Source organism: Oryctolagus cuniculus, chromosome 5 (assembly GCF_964237555.1).
Source record: "Oryctolagus cuniculus chromosome 5, mOryCun1.1, whole genome shotgun sequence".
NCBI lineage: Eukaryota > Metazoa > Chordata > Mammalia > Lagomorpha > Leporidae > Oryctolagus > Oryctolagus cuniculus.
In genome coordinates this window covers 58,816,415-58,830,400 of record NC_091436.1, presented here as the reverse complement: position 1 = coordinate 58,830,400, position 13,986 = coordinate 58,816,415, and the positions used below count along the sequence as shown (strand labels likewise).

The 13,986-nt window shown below is 37.4% G+C and overlaps 1 pseudogene; it reads right to left on the bottom strand.

Moving 5' to 3' along the window:
- Positions 1-8,425: 8,425 nt before the first annotated feature.
- Positions 8,426-8,526, bottom strand: LOC127493330 (U6 spliceosomal RNA; annotated as a pseudogene).
- Between the last annotated feature and the right edge of the window lie 5,460 nt (positions 8,527-13,986).

Below are 13,986 nucleotides of genomic sequence, written 5' to 3'. Positions count from 1 at the left end.
AAACACTTTTCCTCAATGAAAGAAACAAGGACTCTAAACAATCATCGAATTTCAAAATGTCAACTTCATTCCTACACATTACATTTTTTGTACTGTATTAATTACCACAGATCAGAGAAAACATATGGTATTTGTCTTTTTTGGGACTGGCTTATTTCACCTAGTATAATGGTTTCCAGTTATATCCATTTTGCTGCAAAATACAGGATTTCATTCTTTTTTTTAAACAGCTGAATATTATTCCATTCTCTCTCTACATATACATCTATACACATAGTATATACCCATATATACCTATATAATATATACACATATGTGTATATATACATATATACCTATAAATACACACATATATATTTATATATATAAATACATATATATAGGTATACCTATATATACATATATACACACATGTATATACCTATATATACATATACACACACACACATATATATATGCACACACAGAGTTATCAGTTGATAGACATCTAGGTTGATTACATGTTTTAGCTATTGTGAATCAAGCTGTGATAAACATTGGGGTACAGATAACTCTTTCATATGCTGATTTCATTTTCCTTGGATATATTTTCAGGAGGGGGATTGCTGAGCTATATAGTAGATCTCTTTTCAGTTTTCTGAGGTTTTTCCATACTGTCTTCCACAATGGCTGTACTTGTTTACATTCTCACCAACAGTGGATTAGGGCATCTTTTTGCCCATATCCTCACCAGCAATTATTGTTGTTGAATTCTCTATGAGACCATTGTAACTGGGCTGAGGTGAAACCTCATTGTGATTTTTGATTTGCATTTCCCTGATAGCTAGTGATCTTGATCAAAAAAATTCATTGTTTTAAAATAAATAGAACAATGGCAACAGGGTGTTTGATGCATTCTATTTGTACTATTTCTAGTCTTCCTCATTAAGTATTTACCTTTTTCCTGTTTTCTTGGACCCCATGAATATAGCAGGTATTATCAAAGCTTGTATAAGTCAATTGAATGTTGGAAGCATATGTAGGACGTTATGACAAGAAAACGCGAAATTATTAACATAATTTCTTTTTTAACATATTTCATTGAGCTATTCTCCTATGCTCTCAACTTTTAAGGATTTGACATGTGTTTCTAATTATTGTTTCTTCTATCTGTCATTATTTTTATGGTTTGTTATATTTGTATAATAGGAGTGTGGGTTTGGTGGCAGGAATATTCTGTATATCTTTTTTTTTTAAGGTTTATTTTATTTATTTGAAAGACAGAGTTACAGAGAGAGGTAGAGACCGAGAAAGAGATCTTCTGTATGCTGGTTCTCTCCCCAGATGGCTGTGACGGCCAGAGCTTCTCCAATCTGAAGCAAGGAGCCAGGAGATTCTTCTAGGTCTCCCATATGTGTGCAGAGGCCCAAGAACTTGGGCTATCATCTACTGCTTTCTCAAGCCATAGCAGAGAGTTGGATAGGAAGAGGAGCAGCCAGGACTAGAACCAATGCCATATGGGATGCCGGTGCTTCAGGCCAGGGCTTTAACCCGCTGAGCCACAGTGCTGACCCCGAAGATTCTGTATTTCAAAATCTCTGGCCAGTGGCGAGGTAGATTGCCAGGATCTATTGGATGGAACTTCTTAAACACAATAAAAATTCTTCTTTAAAAATTATAACATTATATAAAATATCTATGATGCCTGTGACAATTTTGTGACAAATAATGACAATATCAGATGAAGTCCAATGGACAGAATTTGTGTGAACCGATGCTGATATTAAATATTATTACATATAGAAGACAGCGAGTGCATCTACTGTTAAGTGTTTTTTACAGAGGAAGTGGTTGATAATGATTTTCCTGATGAGTGAAAATTTTGTAATATCAGCAGAATTCATAGTCTGTGAAAGGCCTGTGCAAGGTTGTTCCATGAGGAAATTTCATACACAAAATTTTCTAAAATATGTATGAATGCATTTTCAAAGATATCTCAAAGTATTAACATTCGAGAATGATAAATGGAATAAAGTGATTTCCATCTTATATATATCTTATTTGTGGTTTTCTGAAAATTAGTTTTGTCTGAATTTCCTAGGTCTTCCTGTGGCAATAATAAACGTACTGAAGCAGGATACTCATCATTCATATTCTCACAAGCACTTCGTTTTTCTTCATTGCCATGCTTCTGCAAGGATGTCAACAGATTTTATTTTATTTAAGTTAGTAGAAGAAATGCTGTCCTCACGGAACTTAAAGTGTGAGTGTATTCTGGAGACCTTTCCAGCCAACCAAGAATACAGAGCTTAGGGAGTTCATAGAGAAATTTCCAGGAGAATACTTATTAATGTGATTTAGCAGCACATATGCCTGTGAACATGTCTCCCAGAGGCATTTGACCCCTATTCCCATTCTGAAACTTTCGAGTTCAGGAAGGTGCTGGACCTAGGATACCTTATCCTGGGCAGGGTGAGGGTGAAAAATGAAGATGGTAAATGAAAATGAGGGCTTCACACGCTGCATCTAGGTGCATTTATAACACAAAATTTACACAATACCTTTGGCTCAGATAGTGCAACTCCTGGTTTGCTTCAATCCGTGGTATGAAGTTTCCAAATGTCTGATGTGACCCATATTCAGCTGCCATCGTCTGTAACATGTGCACTCTGGTGAGTATTAGCTTGCTAAAGTTTAAACCTCCATTGCCTGCTTTAACTCCCTTTAAATAAATAGGTAGAATTTTATTTCAAAGTGGGATACCTCCCTGTTCTCTGTGACAACACATAGGCCGGTGGCTGTGAACACAAATACCCGAAGCTGTGAATATTATAAAGAATAGACATTTATTTCTCAGAGTTCTGGAGGCTGAGAGGTTCGCAATCAAATGGCAAGTAGGTTCATTGTTTGCCAAAGGCTGCTGTGTGCTTCCAAGATAATGCTTTGCACTGCAGCCTCCAGAGAAGGAACGCTGTGCTCTAATGCAACAGACAAGACCAAAGGGGTGGGAGGGGGAAACTTCCTCCATCAAGCCTTTTTTTAAAGGTCTTCTAACTCCATTCAGGAGGGTTTTGCCCTCAAGATTCAGTCACCTCCCAAAGGCCATGCCTCCCAACACTATTGCATCTGGAATTGAGTTTCAACACTATTGCATCTGGGATTAAATTTTTGAGGGGACAAAAGCATTCAAACCATAGCAATTCTTATTGTGCAGAGAATAGCAAAGACTCCATTTTTCCTTCTTATATCAAATAACTTGACGATTGATTCAAGTCTGCTTGGTGTTGGGTTGTAATGAGATTGACTACTTATTGACAACCCTTTAAGCTAGCAAGCAGCAGACTAATGTTGAAAAATATAGAAAAGTAAAGTGAAACAATATTTAATTAAAAAGATAACTAAGTTATATATTACTAAGTAAATTAGCATGAAGTCTTTATTTAATTACTGATTAATTATATTTAATGTTATTGGTTTAGTCAAAAACAAAGTCAATCAGGAGAACTGGAATAATTCCCAAAGATAAAATAATGTTTAATATTTATTGGCTACTTAATTCTGTGTTCAATATAATTCCAAGGGCTTTGCACCAATTGTCTCTTGGTGGCTGGTCTTTCTCTGGATGCTACTGAGTGGCTATTGGCACTCCAGGGTCTTGAGGACAATCATTTAAATGCTGAATCTCATGGAACCCACTGGGGATTTTCAGAGGGCATTGATTGGGGTGAGATAGTGGCTGTGGAGATGGGTATTCCTAACTTCTTTCAACTTTGTATCAAGAACCACTCCACTTTCATATATAAAAATAATTCTGCTTTAGCTCCTTGCTCACCTGCTGTTAGATGAGACACCAATGCGTTGGCTCAAGCATAGATATTGATGTTAGGCACGGAAGACAGAGAGCAAATCCACTTCTTTAGCAGCGATCTCATATAGGAATGAGATACTTGTGTCATCTCAAGGTGGCTATCAGTCTCTGAGTGATTATTTTGGATCCACTTCTTTTTTTGGTTGGAAAATTAGAAGGAGAATCCACTGCATATATTGCAATATCGGGAATACAAAACTCTGTTAATTTCTTTTTCCTTTCCCAGTCTTTGGTTTAAATAGATTTAAAAGTGTGTGTATGTGTGTGATGGGGGAAAGGACTGAAGGAGAGAGAAGGGGCAAGATTTGTAAAGTATGACAGGATAGGTAGTATCTGAGCTTCTCTTCAAAAGATAAAATTCTTGTGCCTCTTTGTCCCTAGCTGTGAGCCCTAGTCATGGAATCCATGGCAACAAGAAGTCTCCTTCCCTGTGCTTATGGATGGATTAGCAAGCTCCTAATGAGGAATAAGAGAGAAAGCTGACAAATTGGGTTGAATGAAATCCCAATCAAGTCCGGGAAATAGCTCAGGAGACTTATACATCATAGAGAAATGGAAGATTATTATAATCTCCTTAAATTAATTTGGGTGGCTTCCACGTTAAATGATGAATTATGGGTATTTTACCTTTTTTTTTTTTTTTGCGAGGTGATGGCAGCATGTAGCTATTTCTGTCTTGTTCTAAAGTAGGTCTAGTTTTCCAATATAATGCCAGTTCTGAAAATATCATGTCCTTCTATATAAGTGTGATACTTTTAAAGGTTATAGTTGTAGGAGTTCCAATATACAAACAACTTACCAAGGAACTATTACAGATCTTAGAATGTGTCTCTTCCTAAATTATTTAGCATGAATAAAGAGAGAATACAGCATTTAGGAGGCCACCAAATCGGTGCTGAGCATGATGACGGCACTGCACATTCTTAAAGGGTACAGTACACATTGAGATAAATTAGAATGATCTCAGCAGAAAACAGAATCAGAATTGAGAGCCACATGCTGCTTTGTTTTTAATCACATGGTTCATGCAGTTCAAAAGCATGATTTTCTGCCTGAACTAAATTTTGATGTTAGCTAAAATTAAAATGGTTGGTCTGAACTTGCCTATTTCCAAATGATATCTTTACAGGTGGTTGCATGCAAAGGACTAGAGGCTACATTCAGGAGGGCATTTAGATTTGAAATGTAGAGAGCTTGCTCCTTTGTAGCAGATGATGCCTTTAAGGGTGATTACACAATCCCGCTCTTTGTGTTTGCTGCCAGGCTATGATGTTTCCAGCTGGGACATGAAACCATGGCAGAATCTCCTTCATAATCTGAGAAAAATTTGCTTTGCCTTTTGGACTCATGTCGTTCTGAAATCATCTCTCAGTAAATCTGCCAGGCATTTCTTTAGTTCTGGCTTGTCTATAATTCTTGTTAGGGGGAAACTACGAAATTCCTGGTTCTGATCTTTTAAAATTTCTATTTGAACAGATTAACCAAATAAGATGTGAAAGAAGATTGGATATATAAATGCACATACAGACAGTTTAATGTGTTCATTGTAATCAAGACAGAAGGAAACGCATTCATGCATAATGTATGAAATATAAAAATCATTAACAGTTAGTTTTAAATAGCTTAACTTTGTTATAAAACACGAAGATTGAAAGTGACACCAAGATGGAAGCTCTCCAGTCCTCCCACACCATCTTTAGTCCTCTCAGAAGAGAAAGGAGGGCTAACCTGACTGGTATATTGGAACTTTCTGGTAGTACAGTCAGAGCCTTTTTATGGAAAGTCAGTCCCTTCTAGCTTTGAGCCTTCTCCAGCCCCATTTCACACTCTGATCCCTTCTCTCTTGCAGGTTGGGAGAAATGCCACATTCTGCTTGTGAAACTTTCTGCATGTGAATAGATGAACAGAGTTACTCTATTTCTCTGTTTTTTTTTTTTTTTTTTTTTTTTTTTTTTTTTTTTTACGGGAGTTTATTTCTTTTTGTCTTTTTTCATTGGTTCTTCAATCTGTATAACCTTGATTGCTTTATACATGTACATAGTTACAAATGTATCTTTTTACAAACAATTGATGGGAATCTAATATGATATTTTAACCACCAAATAGAGGCAAGAGACTCTTAGTTTTTTGTTTTTTTTTTTTTTTTTTTTTTTTTTGACAGGCATAGTGGACAGTGAGAGAGAGAGAGACAGAGAGAAAGGTCTTCCTTTGCCGTTGGTTCAACCTCCAATGGCTTCCACGGCCGGCGCGTTGCAGCCGGTGCACCACGCTGATGCGATGGCAGGAGCCAGGTACTTATCCTGGTCTCCCATGGGGTGAAGGGCCCAAGCACTTGGGCCATCCTCCACTGCACTCCCTGGCCACAGCAGAGAGCTGGCCTGGAAGGGGGGCAACCGGGACAGAATCCGGCGCCCCGACCGGGACTAGAAAACTGATAATTTACATTAAGGGTAACAGAATCCACATATCTGATATTCTACTGTGTTCATTGCTACAACAAAGTATCAGAGTGGGTAATTTATAAACAAGAAAGATTTATGCTCACAGCTCTAGAAGTTGGGAAGTTCAAGATCCAGGTGCCAGCAGATTTGGCATCTGCTAAAGCTCATTCTCTGCTTCGAAGATGGTGTTGTCTAGTGTCCTTAAATGGCAGAATGAGTGCTTGGCAGTCTCTTTTTTTAAGGAAACTAATTCTGTTCATGACCATGGAGCCCTCATGACTCAATCATTCCCCACAAGGCCTCATCTGTTTTGTTGAGTCTTGGATTCCAACACATAAATTCGGGGAGATATCAACAATCATACCATAATATATGATTAACCAATTTTCCATTATTCTATTTCTCTGTAATTGAGCATTATTGTCAAGATTACTTAAAAGATATGTATGTGGTTCTCCTTTTCCACTATCTGGCAATGCATGCTCAATTTTAGGTTTCTGGAAAATTTCTTCCTCTTTATGATTTCTGAATATTATTGGCAGGTTTTTTTTACACTAAAACCCATATTTTCCACTGTAATATGAAATAGATTTTTCCTGGAGATGTGAATCTGAACTCATTTAATACAACCATGTAATCTCTGACATTCTTCTCTCCTGCCTAGACTTCAATTCTCTGTTTATAATTTCAGTTCTGCCCTTCAAAATCATTCCTTCTGGAGAAGATATATGCAAACTATTGAGTGGTTATCAACATTGCTGCATTATCCCCTTTGTTTTATTGTTATGTGCATAGCTAACATACTTTTCTGTGGGGTTTGTAATTTCTGGGATTTTTCCTTAAGACTCTCTTTTCATGCACTTATGATATTTTACTGTTATTTGAACTTCCATCAATCTTTCCTTTTTAAAAATACAAGTAATTAGGTTTACTCAGAAAGAAGAGAGCACCGCAGAATATTTCTCAGCATACAGATGGGTGTGACCAAAGTGATGCTTAAGAAAGGCGAGTGTTACATGCACAGCCTGAGGAGATATATTTTTTCTGGAGAATAACTCATCGGGAAAACTTCAGTCTGTATCTCTGTTCATTCTGAAAACACTTTCAGCATCTCTGTAGAATGTTTAGAGAGTCCAAACAGGTGTTTGTAATGCAGCTTGTAATTGGACACATGTCCAGTAAAGAAGAGATTTGAATTTAATAAGCACTTGATGAAACTCGACTAAGAAAAGTATAAGGAAACCCAACCAATGTAATATCCTTGGAAATAGAGACCAGGTGTCTGTGAATTATCCTGCCTTCAGACTTGCATTACTAAAATTCTAAATCTATAGCCTTAACTGTAAAGAGATCAATAAGAAAAAGAGAATCAGAAAATCAAAGGCTTTAGCTAGGCCAGGTTTACACAGAGGTACTTTGAATTGTGAGAGATTTTCTAAGGCAACATAAAATTTGCTTCTGAAAAGCTGACAGCTATATATATATATATTTACATATATTTATATTCATATATATATTCAACATTTTCTACATTTCTAGATTTGAATATAAAAAGAAAGCTATCAAATGTTGTTATAGAATATATTTTTCTTTTACTTTCAATAGATTCGATGATGCTAACATAAATAAAAAGACAGTGGATTGGTCTTGCAATAGTTTCTTGCAAGGAGTTTCAAGCAACAGTACGCAAATGATGTCAGTGGTCTCAACTAGGGCAGTACTTTTGATAGAGGAGAGTAAATGAGGAATGTGAAGATAAGTCTCAAGTTATTGGCATTTGATTTAGTGAAGAATATGAGTAGGTAAATGAAGATTCCAAAATGGTGGTCTCATTTCTGAGAAAATTAGTTGGGCTGTGACTTTTGTTGAGATAGAAAAGAAGAACTGAATATCATCATTATTTAAGACCTTTCTCTGATCTCATTTCCCTTCTCTTCACCCCCCCCCCCCCCTTCCCCAGCTCTCCTTGAAGAGATATTCTGTCTCGTGGTTCATTCTCCAAATCCCTGCAACAGTTAGGCTGGACCAAGCCAAAGCTAGGAATTCATCCTGGGTCTCCTATGTGGGTGGCAGGGACCCAGATACTAGCGCCATTACTTTCTGCCTCTCAGAGTGCACATTAGTAGGACGCTGGAATAACAATATGGAATGCCTCATGGATTTGCATATCATTTTTGTGCAGTGGTCATGTTAATCTTCTTTAAATTGCTCTGATTTTAGTCTATGTGCTGAGAGCACCCTCTTGACATATTTGCAAAGCTTGAATCTCCAGTCTAAAATTTCCAATCCCTTGAAGTCACCATCTTCTATGAAGCCAGAAATTATTTTGACAAGGAAAAGTCACTTTAGCTTCTGTACTTAGGGTGACTATGTGAGTAAAAATAACAAGAGCCCATCACCTTGCCAAGTTATTTGAAATATCCTTAAGTGGTTAATCAAAAGAGACAGAATATTGAGGTATATAAGGACATTTGCCAACAGTATTTCTTGACCTTATTTAAAGATTGAAGATGGGGCTATGCAAATTATTCCATGTAAAATAAACTAAAAGTACCCAAGGAAAATATATCCAAGGGAAATTCCATACTGTCATGTAAATTTAAATATGATTTTTATAGATTTTACTTTGAGTACTCACGATTTTTTTGCAATAGCTTTTGTTCTTACATGAGAAATGTTGGCAAAGATGTGAGAAATTGTAATACTTGAACACTGTTTGTTGAAATGTAAAATGCTACAGCTGCTACAAAAAATTGTATGACGTTGTCTGAAAATATTAAGAATAGAAATACCGGGGCTGGCTCCATGGCTCGCTTGGTTAATCCTCCGCCTGCGGCACTGGCATCCCATATGAGCGCCAGGTTCTAGTCCCAATTGCTTCTCTTCCAGTCCAGCTCTCTGCTGTGGCCCGGGAGGGCAGTGGAGGATGGCCCAAGTGCTTGGGCGCCTGCATCTGCATGGGAGACCTGGAAGAAGCTCCTGGCTCCTGGCTTTGAATCAGCGTAGCTCTGGCCCTCTGGCCGTAGCAGCCATTTGTGGGGTGAACCAACAGAAGGAAGACCTTTCTCTCTGTCTCTCTCTCTCACTGTCTAACTCTAGCTGTCAAAAAAAAAAAAAAAAAAAAAAAAAAAAAAAAAAGAAATAACATGATCTGACACTCCCCGAAGAATTGAAATTAAGATCTCAAAGAGATATTTGCGCTCTCAGGTTTGTTGTAGCATTATTCACAATAGCCAAGATGTAAAAACAACTCAAGCCGGCGCTGCGGCTCACTAGGCTAATCCTCCGCCTGTGGCACTGGCACACCAGGTTCTAGTCCCGGTCAGTGCGCCGGATTCTGTCCCGGTTGCCCCCCTTCCAGGCCAGCTCTCTGCTGTGGCCAGGGAGTGCAGTGGAGGATGGCCCAAGTGCTTGGGCCCTTCACCCCATGGGAGACCAGGATAAGTACCTGGCTCCTGCCATTGCATCAGCGTGGTGCACCGGCCGCAGCGCACCGGCCGTGGCGGCCATTGGAGGGTGAACCAACGGCAAAGGAAGACCTTTCTCTCTGTCTCTCTCTCACTGTCCACTCTGCCTGTCAAAAAAAACAAACAAACAAACAAAAAAAAAAAACAAAAAAAACCACCTCAAATGTCTACAGATGGATTAATGATGAAAAATATGAATACATTCAGTGGAATATTATTCAACTTTAAAACAAAATAGGGGCAGACATTTGGCTTAGTGGTCAAGATACCACTTGGGATGCTTGCATCCTGTATCACAGTACTTGGGTTCAAGTCGCAGCTGTGCTTCAGATCCCAGCTTCCAACTAGTGCACGGGAGGCAGCAGATGCTGGCTGAAGTGGTTGGTTCCATGCCACTCTGTGGAGACATGGATTGAATTCCCGAATTCCCAGTTCCTGGTTTGACCTGGCCCAGCTTAGTTCTTGCAGGCATTTAGAGTGAACAAATGGATTAGATCCCTGCTCTCATCTCTCTCTCTCTCTGTTTCTCTCTCCCCACCTGTAATATATATATATATATATATTTATATGCATAATAATGTATAAAATATATATAAAGAAGGAAATCCTGCTGTATGTGACAACATGGATGAAAGCTGAGGGCTTTATGCTACGTAAAGTAAAATGGTCACAGAAGGCAACTACTCAATGATCATATTTACCTGAGGTATCTAAAATAGTCAACCACGTAAAAAGGATGAGGAGAATGGGGAATTGCTACAGGGGCTAGAGGAGAAGACATACAGAGTTGCTATTCAACAGATATAAAGTTTCATTTCAATAAGATGACTAGCTCCAGAGATCTGCAATATAGAATTGTGACCATAGTTAATAACACCAGTAGTATACACTTCAGAAATTGTTCAGAGTTACGTCCTCATCTCAAATGTTGAGATGTTATATCCTTACAAGAATAATAATATTAATAAAGATATACAATTTGAAGTGAAACTCCATCCAAGACTCAAATATTACTTGATTGCTTCTATCTCTACTTTATTAGAACCATGACTCTGTTTCTTACTAAATATTGGGTCACTTTCTCTTACTGCATATGGTTCCCTCCACAGGGGTACAGAAAGGTAATGATGGGGGCTCACATCATATCACCTAGAGCCCACACAAGCATGAGAGAGATCTTTTCTTTTGGTGACCATATGAAAACCTTCAAAATATTCTAAATGAATTCATTTGGGTCCTGGATCCATTGCTTTTCTAGCTATTGTGGCTGAGAATAAAGGAACTGTCACTACCCACCAAAATGAAACAATTCTCCAAAGAAATGAAAGGGATACAGAATGCAGAGCATGCTAAAATAGCTTGTGCATTATATTTCCATTGAATGCATTTGAAAGTTTGCTCCAACTTTAACTATAAACTACCAGATTGAGGAATCATGTCAATTCTAAGCCCATTGGCATACACAACAGTAGTAATAAAAACTAAAAGGAATTGGCCGACCCTGTGGCTTGCTTGGCTAATCCTCTGCCTGTGGTGCTGGCACCTCGGGTTCTATTCCCGGTTGGGGTGCCGGATTCTGTCCCGGTTGCTTCTTTTCCAGTCCAGCTCTCTGCTGTGGCCCGGGAAGGCAGTGGAGGATGGCCCAGGTCCTTGGGCCCTGCACCCACATGGGAGACCAGGAGGAAGCACCTGGCTCCTGGCTTCAGATCAGCGTGGTGCACTGGCTGTAGTGGCAAAAAAACAAACAAACAAACAATCAAAAAACACAAAAACTAAAGGGAATTAACAAATGAAAAGAATTACATTATGCTAGCATTAAAAAAAAAAAATCCCAGGAAAGGATCCATGTCAGAAAGTTTTGCTTCTATTGTAAGTCAAAAAGAAGTCCTAGCTACTATAGTTGTTTGAGGGTTTATCACTGATTTCTTTCTGTTTTTTTTGGTCAGGAAGTAACTTAATGCTCTAGCTTTAACTCGACAGGCCTCTGTTTCTGGTTTTATGGATTAAAGCTGAGTAATCTCCCTACTTCTGTTTTTCTGCTCATGTGAACTGCAGGTATCTTCTCACAGCACTTGCTTAAGAGTGTGAGTCTCCCATATCCTCTCCTATTTAACCAGAGCTTTGCTGCTGTGACCCTTGTTTCTGAAAAACAACAATAATAACAACATTTTTTTCTTGCTTTTTCTGATCTGATGGCTTCAATTTGCCTCTTAATGACAAAATGAAGATGCTCAAGGAAGGATATTTGCATATGGGGCAGGAAAGGGCAAGTGCCAACCACCCTGGTAGTTATAAGAAAGAACTATGTGTCAAGAAGATTAACAGTAAAAAAAATCATTATCATTAGTTTCACACTCTTAATAAAGAAGAGAGACAATGAATTTTGGTTTTTCCACATTATTCTTGCCATGACTCACCCAAAGAACCAATTTTTCCTGATAATTTTCATAATTAAGGATTCTGTAGGTTTTTAAAGTAAATCTTATTAACAGATAGAAATTTGTTGGTAAACTTCATGCATTCAAATTAAACTTCTACTCTTTATGTAATAAAACTTTCCTACTCTGGAAAAAAGGAGTCTTCATTGATATGAACATAATTTGGCTAACTGGATGTACACATTGTCTCAGGCTTGCTTTCTATAATTTCACAAAGAAAAAATGCTAACAGGTTATCCAAACTTCTGAAAATCTTGGTGCTACTTTTAGCTAGAGTATTTCTTAGTGGATAATCCCTGCTTTTCTTAAACCTATTGTGTGACGAACATCTCCTGTGCTTGTCTAATTTGCTAGGCTACTGCACATCACCTTGACAACTCGAGGGAAGGCTGTTTTATCACTATGGAAACAAGTCACTATAAACATCACATTTTATTTATAGACTAGGTAATGTAAAGGGCATCATGCACACTTGATAGGATCTGAACTGAAACATGGTAGATGTTTCTTATTTTTAATTAATAGGATGAATGGTTGACATTGACATACAGCATCTTCTCACAGCTGGAGGGAATAAAACGCAATTGTCACTTTATTTTATGTGTTACTTTAATTTATAGGGCTTTTTGATTGTTCAAGGTTAAAATCTAGACCTGTGACAGGAAACCCAAGAAACTGCACTGACATGAAAAAGAAGCTTATGGGCATTCCAACCAAAGGTGTCAGATCTCAAACTTACCCCAAAACAGCCATACTGATCTTCCAGTTAACATTTTCTGGATTGGAATATGGATGAATGGCCCATAGGAGTTTCATTGGATATCGGATGGAACACAGAATTTGAGTCAGCCACTAACCCACTAAATGATTTGGGGAAGCCACTTGTATTCATTGATGTTTTCTTATCTATAAAATGGGTTATGATAATATTTATCTGTGGGATTATCATAAGGATTTCAAGTGAACTGAAAAAAATATCCATTCCAGAGTTTCCAAACAGCAGGTGATCAAACAAATTAATTTGTTATCATTATTATGCATGAAGTTTAAAATTATCAGATTATTATGATCCTACGCAGATCTCATTGGGCACATTGCTGGGTTAATAAGAATCTTAATAAATTCACTGATTTGGTAGAGACAGAAGGGAAATATGTCTATTATCTACTTATCATTTAAATATTTTAAAGTGTAGTGAAATAGATTCCAAAAAATAAAAGGACAAATAATGCATTTTCAACAATTATTAGCTATGCTTTTGCATGAATGTTTATTAATTATGTATTCTAACATATAAGCTTCCCACTCCAAGTAAGAAGTTCTGATTACTAGTCCACCATAATTATCATTTAGAAAATTTATTCTCTTGAATTTGGGAAAATCTAAAATCTTCTATATCTTTCCAAAGTTTATGTATGTGCATGTGTTTGTATTTTGTATTATTAACTATGAATTCAATACTTCCTGTCTCTGAATTAACTTTGAATAAAATATCTTTCTTCTTTAATAAGTAAGAGTCCAAACTTACTCTTTCACTATCAGAAGAAACATATGCAAAGGTAGAAAATATATTGCAGGGAATTTGATGATAAACATTTCACAAAGCCAACTTCTGGTTTAGTTTTCACCCTTATGAAAAGCTTCCCTTGATTTTAATTCAATTTCAAAGATTTTGGGGGATCTCATTTATTTTTCTTTAGATAAATAAAGTATTTTCCTCAGTCTTCAAATATTTTCTGGAATAACTGTTTCTAACAAAAGCACCATGATGGTAAATGTGGAAATACCACAGT